Raw genomic sequence first — 12,052 nt, 5'->3', positions numbered from 1 at the left:
CAAATCAAGAGAGAGACAGAGACAGTGTTAGAGGGTGAGGCAGCATAAAGCGGACTCTGCCGGCCAAGCTTCAGGCCACTGGCCGGAGATGTGGAACTAATGAGTCTCATAAAAAAAAAAAAAAAATCCTGTGATCGAGTAAATAGAAAAAAAAAAAATAAATCTACGATAACGATACAAAATACATTGTAGAACAGAGCGTCATTGTAAGAAAGGGCGGCTTTTGTGTTAGCAATTACCGTACACCATCCGGTCGGCACACAGATTTATATTGTACAACGTGTCAATTAAAACAATAACGGCTCCCGGCGAATTTATCAGGCTGGGAAAACTGGGCAGGGACCTAGAATGAAGCCCACGAACAGATGACATTTAGTGTAACTCTGTACAGATGTGTCCATATACATCTATCCTCCGTGCGCTACAAGTCGCGTAACACAACACAAGTGAGACTGGGTAGCGCGGAGCCTCTTTTCGTGCAGCTTTTTCTCTTCAAATGCGTCTTATTCGCACAGCGATGATGAGAATAGTATGCACAAGCAGCTTCTGCCGACTAAAGTGATATGCGCCATGAAAAGACGTTCGGAGCTACCAATTCACGTCACAGAATGGCGCAACTAGAAGGGCTGTTTAACGTGCAAGGAGGCTAGATGTGTGAGGACACTTCTGTATGTAATCTCACAATCTAGGGGAGGGCGACCTATGGTGCCTCGGAGGCTCTACCTTGCCTGGACCGTGGGTGTTGGCGCACCATTGATTTGAGATCACCGTAAAGAGGCGGTTTCCAACAGACTGCGTTGTATGGCTTATAATCAAGGTTGCACACCTCTGCTTTATAGGATTATGGTTTAATAGGCTGCAATTTAGAGTCTTTAACAATGGATGAAACTAAATTCTGCTCACCATGGATTACAGCCTTTTGCACTTTAAAGCTGCAGCACAAACAGTATATAAAATATACTCAATACGTGGTTCGCAATGGTATTTATGGTGGATTCGGTCTTTGCCTGCACATTGGCTGTAAAAAGTGTTACTTCTGGTAAGATACACCTAACTAAACCTTAGAGCAGAGTTTCCCCAACCTTGGTACTCAAAGCACACTAAGTGCAGGCCGGTTTTTAGAAGTGGAGACGTTACCCATAGCAACCAATCAGATTTTAGCTACCATCTTCTAGAAGGTGCTAAATAAATCTTAAGTATAATCTGATTGGTTGCTATGAGCAACATCGCCACTTCTAAAATCCAGTTCAGTAAATATACCCCTAAAGGGGCCTATCCATTAGCAGATCTTTCTGAAAGACAAAAGATTTATCCCTTGAAAATTCCTGGGGCTGCGGTGACATATCTATAATGTACATGACAGATTTTTGTAAACGACGAACGATATTGCATGACATCATTCTGGGAGTGGATTTTTTTTCATGTTCCTATTAGGGGTGTGCACCGGCCACTTTTCGTGTTTTGTGTTTTGGTTTTGGATCTGGATCTTTCTTCGTGTTTTGGATCTGGATTGGTTTTGCCAAAACCACCCTTCCGTGTTTTGGGTTCTGGGTTTTGTGTTTTGGATCTGTATTTTTTTGAAAAAAAGCATAAAAACAGCTAAAATCACAGAATTTGTAGGTTTTTCTGCTCCTATGCTATTATTAACCTCAATAACCTTAATTTCCACTCATTTCCAGTCTATTCTGAACACCTCACACCTCACAATAGTGTTTTTATGTCCAAAAGGTTGCACCGAGGTAGCTGGATGACTATGCTAAGCGACACGAGTGGGCGGCACAAACACGTGACCCATCTAGGAGTGACACTGCAGTGGCAGACAGGATGGCAGTTAGAAAAACTAGGCCCCAAACTGTACATAATGCAAAGAAAAAAAGAGGTGCAAGATGGAATTGTCCTTGGGCCCTCCCACCCACCCTTATGTTGTATAAACAGGACATGCACACTTTAACAAATCAATCATTTCAGCGCCAGGGTCTGCCACACAACTGTGGCTGAAATGATTGGTTCGTTTGGGCCCCCACAAAACAAGCTGGCAATTAATGTGTCCCTGCACAAACTGGCTCTACGGAGGCAAGATGTCATCCTCATCCTCCTCATCCACCAATTCCTCACCCTCTTCAGTGTGTACATCCTCATCCTCACAAAGTATTAACTCGTCCCCACTTGAATCCACCACCACAGGTCCCTCTGTACGTTCTGGAGGCTGGTCTCCCTGGAAGAGCTGATAATTCATTTTGATGAACATCATCTTCTCCACATTCTGTGGAAGCAACCTCCTACGCCTTTCGCTGACAAGGTTCCCGGCTGCACTAAACACTCTTTCGGAGTACACACTGGAGGGGGGGCAACTCAGGTAAAATAGAGCCAGTTTGTACAGGGGCCTCCAAATTGCCTCTTTTTCCTGCCAGTACAGGTATGGACTGTCTGACATGCCTACTTGGATGCTGTCACCGATGTAATCCTCCACCATTCTGTCAATGGTGACAGTATCATATGCAGTGACAGTAGACATGTCAGAAATTGTTGCCAGGTCCTTCAGTCCGGACCAGATGTCCAAACTTGGTCCTGCCTGCCCTGCATCACCGCCAGCGGGTTGCTTAGGATACCTAAGTTTTTTCCTGGCAGCCCCAGTTGCGGGAGAAAATGAAGAAGGAGCCGTTGACGTGTCACGTTCCGCTTCAGCTGACAGTGTGTTCACCAGCAGGTCTTTGCACCTCTGCAGGCTTGTGTCGGCCGGAAAGAGAGACACCACATAGGCTTTAAACCTAGGATCGAGCACGGTGGCCAAAATGTAGTGGTCTGATTTCAACAGATTGACCACCCTGGAATCCTGGCAAAGCGAATGAAGGGCTTCATCCACAAGTCCCACATGCCGAGCGGAATCGCTCCGTCTTAGCTCCTCCTTCACTTTCTCCAGCTGCTTCTGCAAAAGCCTGATGAGGGGAATGACCTGACTCAAGCTGGCAGTGTCTGAACTGACTTCACGTGTGGCAAGTTCGAAGGGCTGAAGAACCTTGCACAACACGGAAATCATTCTCCACTGCGCTTGAGTCAGGTGCATACCCCCTCCTTTGCCTATGTCATAGGTGGATGTATAGGCTTGTATGGCCTTTTGCTGCTCCTCCATCCTCTGAAGCATATAGAGGGTTGAGTTCCACCGCGTCACAACCTCTTGCTTCAGGTGATGGCGGGGCAGGTTCAAGAGTGTTTGCTGGCGCTCCAGTCTTCGGCACGCAGTCGCTGAATGGCGAAAGTGGCCAGAAATTTTTCGGGCCACCCAAAGCGTCTCCTGCACACCCCTGTCGCTTTTCAGAAAATTCTGCACCACCAAGTTTATTGTGTGAGCAAAACATGGGACGTGCTGGAATTTGCCCAGATGTAATGCCCGCACAATATTGGTGGCGTTGTCAGATATCACAAATCCCCAGGAGAGTCTAAGTGGGGTAAGCCACTGGGCGATGATTTCCCTCAGTTTCTCTAAGAGGTTGTCGGCGGTGTGCCTCTTACTGAAACCGGTGATACACAGCGTAGCCTGCCTTGTAACGAGCTGGCATTTCTGAGATGCTGCTACTGGTGACGCTGCTGCTGTTGCTGCGTAAGGTGATACATCTACCCAGTGGGCTGTCACAGTCATATAGTCCTTAGTCTGCCCTGTTCCACTTGTCCACATGTCCGTGGTTAAGTGGACATTGTGTACAACGGCATTTTTCAGGACACTGAGGACACTTTTTCTGACGTTTCTGTACAGTCTCGGTATCGCCTGCCTAGTGAAGTGGAATCTAGACGGGATTTGGAACCGGGGACACACTACCTCCATCAATTGTCTAAATCCCACTGCACTAATGGCGGATACCGGACGCACGTCTAACACCAACATAGCAGTCAAGGCCTCAGTTATACGTTTTGCTTCAGGATGACTGCTGTCGTACTTCATCCTCCTCGCTAAGGACTGTTGGAGGGTCAATTGTTTAGTAAAAGTAGTGGTGTTCCTACTTCCTCTCTGGGATGATGAACGACTCCCAGCAGCAGCAGCAACAGCAGCAGCGGCAGCAGTAGGCGTAGCAATGCAGGATCCTCCGGAGGAATCCCGGATAGGAGAGTCAGTCATGCCAGTGATATGGCCTGCAGGACTACTTCCGATCCTGACTAAGGAGGAAATTGACGAGGAGGGAGTTGACGGTGTGGTTTGCAGGCGCTTGGATACAACAGGACAACGGGATTTAGGTGTCCCTGGACTGCTTACGGTCTGAGCCAAAGTTTCTGAACTTGACAGTAACTTTTTATGAACGCGCTGCAGGTGCCGTATAAGGGAGGATGTTCCTAGGTGGTTGACGTCCCTACCCCTACTTATTTCACCTTTACATATGGTACATATGGCAAGACAGTTGTTGTCCGGATTTGGATAGAAATATTGCCAGACCAAAGAGGTGGAATGTTTGGTCTTCTGCCCAGGCATGACCGTGATGGGCTTTTTCATCCCACGGACAACAACTGTCTCCCCCGGAGCCTGATTTAAACAAACCACATCACCATCAGAATCCTCCTCGCCAACTTCCTCCTCAGCGCCAGCTACACCAGTATCCTCATCCTGTTGTACTTCAACAGTGACATCTTCAATTTGCATATCAGCAAGTGGACTGTGGGTGCTCCTTTCAGCACTTGCAGGGGGCGTGCAAATGGTGGAAAGAGCCACCTCTTCCCGTCCAGTGCTGGGAAGGTCAGGCATCGCAACCACCACCACACTTGGACTCTCCTTGGGGATTTGTGATATCTTCTTAGAAAGCACAGTTCTTCGCTGTGCTTTTGCCAGCTTAACTCTTTTGATTTTTTTAGTGGGAGGAGTGCTTCCATCGTCATGTGAAGCTGAACCACTAGTCATGAACATACTAGGGATCGACCTTAGCCGTTCCTTGCCACTCCGTGTCGTAAATGGCATATTGGCAAGTTTACGTTTCTCTTCAGCTGATTTAAATGTCTTTTTCAAGGTCATTTTCCTGAACTTTGCCATTTGGGATTGTATGTGCCCTCTACTATGACATTGGGCATCGGCCTTGGCAGACGACGTTGATGGCATGTTATCGTCTATGTCATGACTAGTGGCAGCAGCTTCAGCACTAGGAGGAAGTGGTTCTTGATCTTTCTCTATTTTATTTTTATCGGAGAAAGTTTGGTCCTCCATTTATGTTATATCGATTTGATATATACGTGCGGCTAAACACAGAAAATAATTTTTTTTTTGGTTTGGACTGGAGTGTACTTTGTGGGTTACAGCACCCTTTAACGGTCAAGCCAGCCGGCCCTTTACTTATGACACAGGCGCACTCTTGGCACTACTTTGTTGATGCACGTGCGGCTACTGCGCACACAATTCACAAACACAGAAAATATTTTTTTTTTGGTTTGGACTGGAGTGTACTTTGGGGGTTACAGCACCCTTTAACGGTCAAGCCAGCCGGCCCTTTACTTATGACACAGGCGCACGCTTGGCACTACTTTGTTGATGCACGTGCGGCTACTGCGCACACAATTCACAAACACAGAAAATAATTTTTTTTTGGTTTGGACTGGAGTGTACTTTCGGGGGTTACAGCACCCTTTAACGGTCAAGCCAGCCGGCCCTTTACTTATGACACAGGCGCACGCTTGGCACTACTTTGTTGATGCACGTGCGGCTACTGCGCACACAATTCACAAACACAGAAAATAATTTTTTTTTGGTTTGGACTGGAGTGTACTTTCGGGGGTTACAGCACCCTTTAACGGTCAAGCCAGCCGGCCCTTTACTTATGACACAGGCGCACGCTTGGCACTACTTTGTTGATGCACGTGCGGCTACTGCGCACACAATTCACAAACACAGAAAATAATTTTTTTTTAGGTTTGGACTGGAGTGTACTTTCGGGGGTTACAGCACCCTTAACGGTCAAGCCAGCCGGCCCTTTACTTATGACACAGGCGCACGCTTGGCACTACTTTGTTGATGCACGTGCGGCTACTGCGCACACAATTCACAAACACAGAAAATAATTTTTTTTTTGGTTTGGACTGGAGTGTACTTTCGGGGGTTACAGCACCCTTAACGGTCAAGCCAGCCGGCCCTTTACTTATGACACAGGCGCACGCTTGGCACTACTTTGTTGATGCACGTGCGGCTACTGCGCACACAATTCACAAACACAGAAAATAATTTTTTTTTGGTTTGGACTGGAGTGTACTTTCAGGGGTTACAGCACCCTTTAACGGTCAAGCCAGCCGGCCCTTTACTTATGACACAGGCGCACGCTTGGCACTACTTTGTTGATGCACGTGCGGCTACTGCGCACACAATTCACAAACACAGAAAATAATTTTTTTTTGGTTTGGACTGGAGTGTACTTTCGGGGGTTACAGCACCCTTTAACGGTCAAGCCAGCCGGCCCTTTACTTATGACACAGGCGCACTCTTGGCACTACTTTGTTGATGCACGTGCGGCTACTGCGCACACAATTCACAAACACAGAAAATAATTTTTTTTTGGTTTGGACTGGAGTGTACTTTCGGAGGTTACAGCACCCTTTAACGGTCAAGCCAGCCGGCCCTTTACTTATGACACAGGCGCACGCTTGGCACTACTTTGTTGATGCACGTGCGGCTACTGCGCACACAATTCACAAACACAGAAAATAATTTTTTTTTTGGTTTGGACTGGAGTGTACTTTCGGGGGTTACAGCACCCTTAACGGTCAAGCCAGCCGGCCCTTTACTTATGACACAGGCGCACGCTTGGCACTACTTTGTTGATGCACGTGCGGCTACTGCGCACACAATTCACAAACACAGAAAATATATTATTTTTTTAGCACTTGGGGGGAGCACCCCTGATGGACAGAGCACCCCCTGGACAACACTACAGCACCCCTTTAGGACTGGGACACTGCACAGGACTTTGGAGTGGACACAGCCCCTATGGAGAACTGACTGCACAACACAGTCCAGCCAGCCCCTATGGACTTTGAAGTAGTGGACACAGCCCCTATTAACAACAGCAGCACAGCACAACACAGCCAGCCCCTATGGACTTTGAAGTAGTGGACAACAGCAGCACTACACTACACTACACTACACAGCACTAACTCCCACCCTCCCTCTTCACTGTCCACAGCCGAGTGAGAAAATGGCGCAGACGCGGGTACCTTATATAGGATCCAAAACCCGCGAGACTCGGAAGGCGGGATGATGACGTTTTGCCTCGATGTCAGATCCGAGTCAGGCGGGAAAAGTCGAGCCTGACTCGGATCGGACTCGGATCGGGGGGGCTCGGGGGGGTTCGGATTTCAGAAATCCGAACCCGCTCACCCCTAGTTCCTATTCATTTTCATTAAAAAAAAAAAATAGTTTGTTGTTCACCGCGACAGATATTTCTAATATCTGTCAGCGATAAACGATAATTGACCAACATGTTGGAGAGACAAAAGACCCAATTTGTCAGCCGCAGGAGTGCGCATTTTTATCGTTCAGAGCCTATCCATTAGCAGATAAATTGAACGACTGAACTATAAATCGTTCAAATTCATCTGCTAATGGATAGGCCCCTTAACAGTCCAGGTTTTAATGATATCCATGCTTGAGCACAGACGGATAAATCAAAATGAATGAGGTACTAATTAAGTCACCTGTGCTCAAGTATGGCTAACCTTAAAACCTGGACTGTTAGTGTGGCTTGAGCACCAAGGTTGGGAAACGCTGCCTTAGAGCAACGGGTTGTCTTCAGTGGTCACTTCAATTGGAGCCCAACTGTGTGCAATTAAAAAAAAGTGTTTCAATTGCAATATACATATAGCCGTCTGTAAGAGGTCCTACATGAGATTAGCACAATGGCAAACACAAGCTTCATCATGAGGATCAGAGAACATTTGAAACAAATTTGAGAAAAGCACCAATGAGAAGGATATACGACAAAGTCAACGACTTCAGTTGTGCCATTTTGTCTCAATATAAGTTAAGATGTATGTAAACGATTAACCTCTAAAACGGAGCATGTGTGTTATTAGTATTCTTTTAAGGACTCTGGCAGATGTAGGCTCTCCCATTGTGGAGACAGGAGAAACGGTCCATAGGACAATGGGCACTTCAATAAATTGTGCTTTATAGACAGATTGCACAAAAATAAAATAAAATACTGAAGACAACTCATGAAATCTTACCTAGTTTTTGCCAGAAAGCATGAAGATCACAGTAAATATTTATTAATAGCTGAATAATGTATGTAATTAAGTTCGACAAAAAAAAACCCCTCCCAATTAAGTCTCCCTGATATTAAGGAGCATTCCTATTCCCACTTAGGTTCTGATAGGCATGAAGACTAGAACATAGAGCAGAAGCATTACCTCACCTTCTCGAATACAGAGCAATGACGTATAGAGCAAAAATCTCTAAATATAGGAGACGTGTGTAACTTCCACTGGGGGTATGTGCCACTGATTTCAGTCTATGATATTCTTGCAGACAATGCTTTCAGCTACTGAGTCAGCGCTGACTAACCCTACCCGCCTTATTCCCAAGCCCCGTGCTCAGGAAACGCAGAATTATCGCTATGGCTGTTAGAGGAAGCGCGAGTGAGAAGAGGGAAGAGTCACAGCCGTTTACTTGGAATCTCCAATTGTTCTTTAAGATTTCAGAGAAGTTTTAAACCTTTAAGAAGCTCCAAAAACTTTTTTTCCCAGAGACCGGCAGCATTTTATTCAAATACCTGCCATTATTAAACGGTCCGAAATGTGCTTATGCTCCATTGCCGATACTTTTTTATGAAGTACTAGTGAAACGTTCTAATCTAGTTGCAAAACTAAATTCCCAAAAGCCATTATTTACTAAGGGTGTATTTAAAAACATCAGTGTTCGTTCTATACCCACAATAGGATTGTCTTCCCTTTTCATACTAGGGGGTATATGTACTAAAGTGCGGGTTTATAGAAGTGGAGGTGTTGCCCATAGCAACCAGAGTCTAGCTATTATGTTCTAGAACAGGGGTGGCCAATCCGCAGCTCTCGAGCCGCGTGTGGATCTTTTGTTTCTAAGATGCAGCTCCCCCCCCACTGGAGCTGGGAACGCTGGCCTCTGAAGAGGCTTCTTTAGGTTCTGATCGCTTCAGAGGCCAGCGTTCCCAGTGATGCATTGCATGGGTGACGTCATGAAGTCACCAGCGACGGGAGGAGCATGACCTGAGCGCCTGCTGGATCTAGATAGATCCAGTCAGAGGTAGTGTCAATGGGAGAAAGAGCCGGGGCGGTCAGGTAAGTACTGGGCTGGGGGTACTGTTTAAGAGGAACTACTTTAGGGGGCACTAATACAAGGGGCACAAATACAGGGGGGTAAGGGGAACTGGATTAAGGGCCACAAATAGGTCATGCTACTGCAAATGTTATACCAAAGGCGTGTGCACAAAACTGGGGTGTGGCCTTGTGACAGCTAGGCCACGCCCCATATTTGAATGCGCTACGTCGGTGCACGCTATTGGCTCTTTGGCTTAACTACAGGTATTTTTGGGCTCTTTGCCGCTGACTGGTTGACCACCTCTGTTCTAGAATGTGCTCGATAAATGAGAAGTAGAAACGGATTGGTGGCTTTAGTACCCCCCTAGGCTTGTGGTCTTTTGCATAAAAAGATAGGAGAAAAAATAGGATATAATATTCCTGGAACAAAAACATTTTTATTTCACATTACAAAAAATCCCTTACAAAAAGCGTCAACATAATGGGTCTGCAATGTTACCGAGTAATAATACAGTTGCACTGTAGCATTTATTAACACAGACACAATATATTTCAATTTTTTTCAGCATTATTTTTTTTTTCGCCCTATGGCGCTCGATTACACTGAAAGGTCAGAGGAAGATTAGGATGTTACAATTCGCACACATGAAACGAGAAAACTGAAATCAACAACTTCCTGTATTGTCCTGTTTATTCATACAAGGATTACAGCTGCCAGCACATGTGACTTCCCTCCTTGTCCCAGCCAGAAAACAGAAACCCCTTGTATAATACAGGCAGTACGGAGAACGATGGAATGAACTCCCCATTACCCATAATTTGGGACATACTCACCCCTTTCATTCAATTGAATGTAAAGTTAGAAGATGGTCAATGCAGTGGATTTTAAAGAATTAGGCTACAGCACATTAAGGACAACCTTCCACTGTGTTAGGAGGGTGGTGCTTCTCTGCCTGCAGACACTCTTTCATGGGTTATCTTACTAATAACACTGTACAACAAATACTTTTAATTTGTTTCCTTTCTAAAAATAGTCATACAGTACTAATAGTCATACATTACTAATAGTCATACATTACTAATAGTCATACATTACTAATAGTCATACATCACTAATAGTCACACATTACTAATAGTCATACATCACTAATAGTCATACATTACTAATAGTCATACATCACTAATAGTCATACATTACTAATTTGAGGTCAAGAAAAACTAAAATGATTTCAGAATGTTTTTACTAGCTCTATTTTTGGAGTTACACTACTTGCACTATACTGTATGTACATTAGTAATATAGTCATAGTGAAAAGCTATTTTAAAATAATCTGATATTTTCTTGATAGAAAATAAATAACAGTTGTTCTAAATCAATCACAAATAAGAACACGAAACGAAACAAACACACAGCATAGGAAACACACAGCATAGGAAACAAACACACAGCATAGGAAACAAACACACAGCATAGGAAACACACAGCATAGGAAACAAACACACAGCATAGGAAACAAACATACAGCATAGGAAACAAACATACAGCATAGGAAACAAACACACAGCATAGGAAACAAACACACAGCATAGGAAACAAACAAACATACAGCATAGGAAACAAACAAACATACAGCATAGGAAGCAGACATACAGCATAGGAAACAAACACACAGCATAGGAAACAAACAAACAAACATACAGCATAGGAAGCAGACATACAGCATAGGAAACAAACACACAGCATAGGAAACAAACACACAGCATAGGAAACAAACAAACATACAGCATAGGAAGCAGACATACAGCATAGGAAACAAACACACAGCATAGGAAACATACATACAGCATAGGAAACATACATACAGCATAGGAAACATACATACAGCATAGGAAAGTACTATGTAATATAGTGGCCTATACATGGGGGTGCTTTCTCTTTGCTTGTCGCTTGTCCTCCTCTTCTGGGGCCTCTCTTGTCACTGTCACCTCCCCTGATATCTTTGTTCCATGGCTGAAATGTCTTGGTGGAATCGCTCCCTATGCTGTCACTCAGTGCACCACAGTTATCTTGTGCGGGTAATCCCGTGAATCGCATATATTTGAATAGGGGAGGGGACAAATAACTGATTCATTTAATTGGGTCATTAGGCCCCGCCCCCTCTGCGTGGAACGCAGATTGCTGGTAAGAATCTCTCCATTCTGCCCACTTCACTAGGAATACCCCTACATCGTCATACATGGGCTATATCTCGGAACTCAGAGCTGACAGAGTTTTAAATGTCATATTCATTCTTTGCATGCTGAAATCAATTAGAAGTAACTATTTTCACATCGGAAACATTTTCATTGTTGTGCAGTGTAATGATTGGTGGAGTAACTGGGGGCCTCCCTACCAAGTGTTCTTGTCAAAATCGCCACAGTAGTGACCATTTGGAACTGGTGTGCAATGGTACGCATGGTAAGCATTTCGCTTACGCGGGGGCGTCCAATCACTTTTGTGTACATTGCATGGGTCAGCAAAATCTTCATCGTACTAAATTCATCCCCTGACAAATCCGTACAGTAATAAGCGTAGACTAGCTCATAATTCTGAATTTGTATTCTTGAAAAACATTTTATTTTTATTTTCAGAAAATGGGTTTTCAGTGGGGCCTTTATACAGGTTGAGTCTCCCATATCCAAAATGCTTGGGACCAGGGGTATTTTGGATAACGGAATATTCCGTATTTTGGAATAATTGCATACCATAATGAGATATTTTGGGAATAGGACCGATTAAACACACACAATGCATTTATGT

At 44.8% G+C, this 12,052-nt stretch overlaps 1 protein-coding gene across 1 annotated transcript in view; it reads right to left on the bottom strand.

Annotated features, from left to right (window-relative positions):
• Window positions 1–12,052, bottom strand: part of SLC45A4 (solute carrier family 45 member 4) — a 145,185-nt gene that overhangs the window by 75,671 nt on the left and 57,462 nt on the right. The window lies entirely within an intron of this gene.

This window comes from Taudactylus pleione, unplaced genomic scaffold (assembly GCF_031769625.1).
Source record: "Taudactylus pleione unplaced genomic scaffold, aTauple2 ptg000168l, whole genome shotgun sequence".
Taxonomy (NCBI): Eukaryota; Metazoa; Chordata; class Amphibia; order Anura; family Myobatrachidae; genus Taudactylus; species Taudactylus pleione.
The sequence above is the reverse complement of the archived record's forward strand: the minus strand, read 5'-3'. Positions and strand labels throughout refer to the sequence as shown.